Source organism: Zingiber officinale, chromosome 3A, assembly GCF_018446385.1.
Source record: "Zingiber officinale cultivar Zhangliang chromosome 3A, Zo_v1.1, whole genome shotgun sequence".
Classification (NCBI taxonomy): domain Eukaryota; kingdom Viridiplantae; phylum Streptophyta; class Magnoliopsida; order Zingiberales; family Zingiberaceae; genus Zingiber; species Zingiber officinale.
In genome coordinates, this window is record NC_055990.1 from 38091731 (window position 1) to 38098003 (window position 6273).

Consider the following 6273-nt stretch of genomic DNA (forward strand, 5'->3'; position numbering starts at 1 on the left):
AAATTTAAACCACCCTAATTCATTTCTCCAAAATCTGTTCACAGCAATACTAACAACACAAGAATGTGTCCCAGCTATAGAATAGAAAGCCAAATCAACAATCCAATGATTGATCTGAAATCCCAACAACGCCGAAGAACCACCAATAAGCCCTAAATTTCAGTGGCAGTAGAAGAGAAAGGAAGAAACACGATCATCTGACCGAAATCACAAGCAATTTGAAATCAGAAACTCAATCCAACAAGAGAAACCGTGTACAACTAGACTTAAACACAATCACCCAGTTTCATTGCGAAAATCCAACGAAAGTTTCGAGATAAAGCAAGAACATCATAGAAAATCAAATCCCACCTCATTTAAATAATTGGCTAGCATTAACAAGCAATCGACTACCCAAATCTGTCAAGAAGTTTGGAGAGTATCTTGAAGAAGCACTTCATTGAAATCAACTACAAATTCCTAATTTATCGAGAAATCTAAAATGAGGAGAATAGCAATGTAAGGATGAAGAACATCGTCTTCCTAGGTCAATTCTAGCAACAATCTATCCATAAATCTCAAGATCAAAGAAGAAAAGAGAGTATAAAATAAGAACATCACCGATCAAACCCTAATCTATCCACAACCTATCCTAAAACCTTTGGATATAATAGAAAGAAATAGAACATCACCATCCCCTGCTTTAATCACCATAAACTTCTATCCAGATGCTCAATTAACCAAAAGGAATCGGATAGCATCAAATCTAGTTGCAAATACCAAAATCCATTGCTGGAGACCAAAGCAAATCTCAAGGAAAACAAGTACACTGAAGGGAAAACCAATTCACACCCCAATCCTACCCTGGACCTCATAGGGCTAAGCATTTCAATTCTTCCAAGTCATTTAACCCTTACCTCATTGAATCCATACCAACATAGAGGAATGCACTTGCCTTTTCTTCCTCGTTCCTCCAACAAAAACCCTTGCCCAACCATTTTGCGCCTTCGGTGAGATGGCTGGAGATTATCGCGCCCGATCACAACGCCCTCAAAGAAACCGCCCGCGTGGAGCAACGCCTGGTTGGATCTCAGACATCGGTGGAGAGCTCCATCACCACTGGTGTGGGTTGGGGAGCACAGTGCGACGAGGGATTTTGGCCGAACCATATGTACTTATACTTAGGGTTATTAATTCCAACTTACGGTAATTAGTTCCATCAACTCCCAATTTAATTGGGTATCATTAACTTCCATCAAATTTAATAGGACTATCCCCTTAAACTGTGTCATATAAATTTCTTTTAAATTCTAAAAAAATTCTACAATTTGTAGGAAATTTTGTAGATACCTTCCTTAGTTAACGCTCGTGACATTCTTTAGAAATTTGTAAGTAAATTCTTTAATTTATCGCTCGTGAGACCTTACAAGACTGGTCTCCAAACTGATTAGATTTTTGCTCAGTGCTCGAGACTTTAGGACTTTCCCGTTGGACGCCCGATTCCTGACCCGTCCAGTCTTTCACCTAGTCCACAACCACCGGGATTTTCACCTAGTCCTCGACTCTAGGATTTTGTCCAAAGTGCTCAACCAGCCAAGACTTTCCACCTAGGGTTACCATCCCTAGGACCTAGGGTTACCTCCCCCTAGGGTTTTTCACCTGCTTAGAATCCACTAGGACTTTTACCTAAGTACACTTAGGACTTTCCTGCACACTTGGTTCAACACTTGTTAGATCGCAAGATAACTTAACTTTGAACCTTTTGCCATTATCAAAACATATGTTCGATCGTCTTGTGCTTCGGCACCAACAATCTCCCCCTTTTTTATTATGGTAACACAATTCAAAGTTAAGTAAAAGCAATAAAGAAAAGAAATGCAATAATATCTAAATGCAACATTTAGAAAGAATTAATTAAATTAATTTTCATTCACAAATTCATTTACTCCCCCTTAATCACTTAACTTTTCTTTTCTCCTTAACTTTAGAATATTTCTAGCTTCTCACCCCCTTTGATATATATCAAAAACTATTTTGAGAGAGTTAACAATAATTTCAAACAAATTATGTTTTGAAAATTCGTGAAATACACTTTAGCCTTTTAGAAGAAAATGGAGAAAATTTGATAAGTCTTTAGTTAAGTACTTAAAAATTTTGAAAAAAAAAACTTAGCTTTAAAAAGATAATTAAGTACTTAGCTTTTAAAAGGGTTTTGGATAAAAAGCATAGTTAAGTACTTAGCTTCTAAAAGTTTTTAGATAAAAAGCATAGTTAAGTACTTAGTCCCTAAAAGGTTTTAGATAAAAAACATAGTTAAGTACTTAGGCTCTAAAAGGTTTTAGATAAAAAAAACATAGTTAAGCACTTAACTTTAAAAGTATTTTTTTTTATAATTAAAACAAACATAGTGAGAAATTTTATTTTGAAATTTTGAAAAAGAATACTCTAACTTAAAAAAAATATACTTTAGCTTCCTTTCACTCCCCCTTAATTAATGTAAAAAAAGTGTTTTGAGTTTTAGAGTCCTAGAGTCCAAGCATGGGAGGGTAAAGTAACAAAGTCTTTAAAAACAAACATCTACTTTTTCTTAAACAAATGTCTAACCTTTAGCTACTAGCTGTTTACCATGATGTAGTAGTTGTTACCTGGTTAGTCAAGTTAAGCAAGTATTTCAATTAGTTTTACTAGAATGTATAACTTAACTTGATTAATTCAACATAATATTTATTTTCCAAACTTATGTCAATGCATAGACATAAGTATTCTGAAGTCCAGACAGTACCCTATGCATCTCACACCATTCTAAGTGTTTTCATACATAAGAAAGGTAATCATAGTGTAACACCCACCAAATTATAAGATAAGTATATGGGTGTTAATTGCTTTAAAACATAAAAGTAAAAAAAAAAAAAAGAATCAAAAGAAGAAATAAAAAAAAAAAAAAAAGAGGTGAAGGTTTGAACCTTGAACCTCTCACAAAGGATAGAAATAAAACTATGTATGATAACCACTAGGATAATGAATAATATGTGAATGGGAAATGATGGGAATTATAGTTAAAAGTAAAAGATACAATTTAGTGAGGAAACAAGAGAAGATCAAGTAGTTTCTTCCTCTTGTTTACCTCTTGGTTAAGAAAAGAAGTAACAAAAGTCAAGTTGTCTTCTCCCTTTCCTTCTCTATTTTCGTGGGGTTTAAGGGGATAATGAAGAGAGGAGTTAAGGGGAAGGAATGAAGACATGCTCTCATTAGAAAATACATGCATGCATTAAGGAGGAAAAGAAGCAAAGTTCACCTTTGCAACTTCCACCCACTTAGCATAAAAAGGAAAGAAACTAAAGGATTTCATTTTTTTTCCTTCTCCCTCACCCTTGCCGAGACTAGGAGCCTCCTTCCTCATCTCCACAAGCCAAGTTTAGGTTTCTCTCTAAGAGAAAACTAAACTACAAGGAGGAGCCTTCAAGGTGTATCCTTCCAAGCAAGATAAAAATCAAGAGGAGTGCTAGAAGAAGAAGCTCCCTTCTTCCTCTTCACCAAGGGTACCAATTCTTTAAGGATTAACAAGTGAGCACTAGGTAAGCTTCCCCTCACCTGTGGTACAATATTTTATGTAAAATACCGAAAAATAGAGAAATATTAATAAAGGAATTTTTTCGAAATTTTTGGAAATTTTTCGAGAATTTTTCGGAGCTCGTACGGACGAGTTAACGGGGACAAAAACGGGGTCCGGAAAAGCATGTTTAGGCTACCCTATTTAAGAGTGGAAATGTATATATATTTCCTTTTCTTTTTATTTATTTTTTTATTTCTTTTTTCCTTTATTAGTGTCGCCGTTTCCTTTCCCTGCCGAACCCGAGCGCGCCTCGCATCCTCTCCGCGCACCCGACGCCGCTGACGCCTTCTCCTCCTTGCCCTAACCGCCGGCCCCGGCGGTTCTCTCCTCTGCCGACGCCGGCGACCCTCCTCTCTGCCTTAGTCTCTGCCGCCGGCGACGAGAGCCACCACCGACCCCCTGTTGCCCTAGCCGTGGGGATACCGAGCACAGGGCCACTGCCGACCGAGCCCCCCATCCCGATCCTCTCCTCTTTGCTCCAAGCCGTGCCCTAGTGCTTTACTGCCGCTGCTGCTCCTCTGCACAGTGCCGGCCAGTGAACCCTAGCTCCGGTTGCCACCACCTCTGTGCCAACGGCCAACGCCACTGCTTCTCCTACGAGGCTTCTTCCAGATTCAACGAGGGACGAACCTTTGAGACACCCTCTCCTCTTCGGTATCAAGAGGAAGAGTTTTGTGTTCACCAAAACAGTACTTGGATCTCGTTCATTCTGGAGAAATTTCAGATTAGGGTAAGTTGTTTGAATTATGGGTGTGATCCTTGAGGAATTGGGTCTGATATTGATTTTTGTCGTGTTAATTGTGATTTAGGTTTATCTGTTTGGGAGATTGGCAATTTATCCTTGCTCCGACTGTTGATTTACAGAAGCAACGTTTCCAATCAGATTTGGACAAGTTGTAGAGGTAATTTTGTATATGTACTATATTTCATTTTTGTTGTGGACTGGTTAGGGTGCCCTAATTCTACATAATCGTGATATGTGGTTTGAGTGAGTTTGGGTTTTAACCATTTTGTTGATGATTGATAGATAGGTTAATAACTAATGTTAACCTAGGTATACGTGTTGAATTAAGGAATGGATAAGATTATTAAATAGGTTTGGAGATTTTTATTTAGCTATATAGCTAAATACCTTATCTGTTTAATAACGCAGGACTCTGATTCGAGACCGTATCTCGACGGGTATCTTGATTCCCAGATTGGACCATTTTATCGGAGGCGGGTACTTTGACTTATGTCTTTTGATATGCATGATAATATGTTTAACATATAACAGTAATTGTGTTACCTGTTTATTTCGGTTGGTCACTACATGATTAGTACATGTTGTTTGTTTATTTATTCTGCACTGCATATTATCTACCTGATCACATATGCCTTAGGTAGTGACCTAACCACATGCTCTGTTATGTTCTGGATCTAGGGTTTATTTGATACCCTATTTGATTTGTGTACCTTCTATTTGATACATCTTCCCGTGGTACACATTCTGTGTCTATTTATATGGATCATGCCATGTTATTCATGAGATTGCCATGTTTAGTGTCATGCATCATGATTGCATGTTGTGCGATTGTCGGCTCTACTTTGGTTGAGCCCATCGCCAGTTACATGTACTGCACACATCACCCATGGATTTGTGGTATCTGGCTGGTGTGTGGCAGTTCTACTGTTTGGCTCCGTTGGTCAGGTGACTCAGCGTGGTAGCCGGCAGTCAGTTCCGCTCTGTTTGGCTCCGTTGGCATTTAGGGTAGCAGCGTGGTAGCCGGCAGATGGTGGACTCTGTTTGGCTCCGTTGGTAGCCTGCAGAGATTTCCTCCCCGTCATCGTGTACCGGGAGATGAGAGCATTGAGCTCCCCCATTTATGATTTGGGGTCACAGGACAGGAGTACTCCGACAGCATCCCGTCTACTCTGTCATTGCTCAGGAGCATTGATGTCAGAGTGTGGGGTTGACATATGCATTTATTGCATTTTTATTTGCTTGTGATTGCTGCACTTATATGCTGCATTTGTTTGGATGCATTTGATTGACATGCATACAGGATTATGACTCCTCGGTCTGACGACTTGATACCTTTGTACTTTGATTCCGATTAGTACAGTTATCTCCTGATCTCGTTTCAGTTGCATTTACTCTCCTCATATTTAGGAGACTGTACGCATGATTAGTGTTGTCTGTTATTTGTTTTATTATGCATATCAGTTGTACCTGCTGAGTATTGGACTCACCCCGCCTCCATTGTTGATATTTTCAGGTTGAGGCTGTCCGGAGCAATTCCAGTCGCTGGCCCCCCCCATCTGCATGTAGAGATAGTTCTCTACTAGTCTTGAGATCTGTTTTATTTTGGTGTTTCTTCCATCAGACTATGTTTTAGTTTTGTTTTGGATTTTATTTATGGATATTGTACGGAATGTTACCATTTGATGGACTTTTGGATGATTTGGTTTTTATTCTACTATATGCCTGCCTGGACGGCAGAAGAGGTGAGTTCGTCGGTTTTGTGCTTTACGAGTGTAGTGGAGTAGGGTGGATTTTGAGTCAGAGTATTTTTTTGTTTCCATTTTATTATTAACTGCGTGGTTGTGACAGCCAGAGGCTGAAAACTATATAAACTGCGTGGTGATTGATTTTACTTATTGTTATGATTCCAGCCGCCTGTGGTTGAAGTATATGTGTT

The 6273-nt window shown here is 38.8% G+C and overlaps 1 long non-coding RNA gene across 1 annotated transcript; it reads left to right on the forward strand.

The window, feature by feature from the left end:
- The first annotated feature begins 4193 nt into the window (after positions 1 to 4193).
- On the forward strand, positions 4194 to 4788 carry LOC122053680. Its single transcript, XR_006132298.1, has 3 exons — positions 4194 to 4322; positions 4402 to 4494; positions 4746 to 4788. It is a non-coding gene; the product is annotated as an uncharacterized LOC122053680 (long non-coding RNA).
- The last annotated feature ends 1485 nt before the right edge of the window (positions 4789 to 6273 follow it).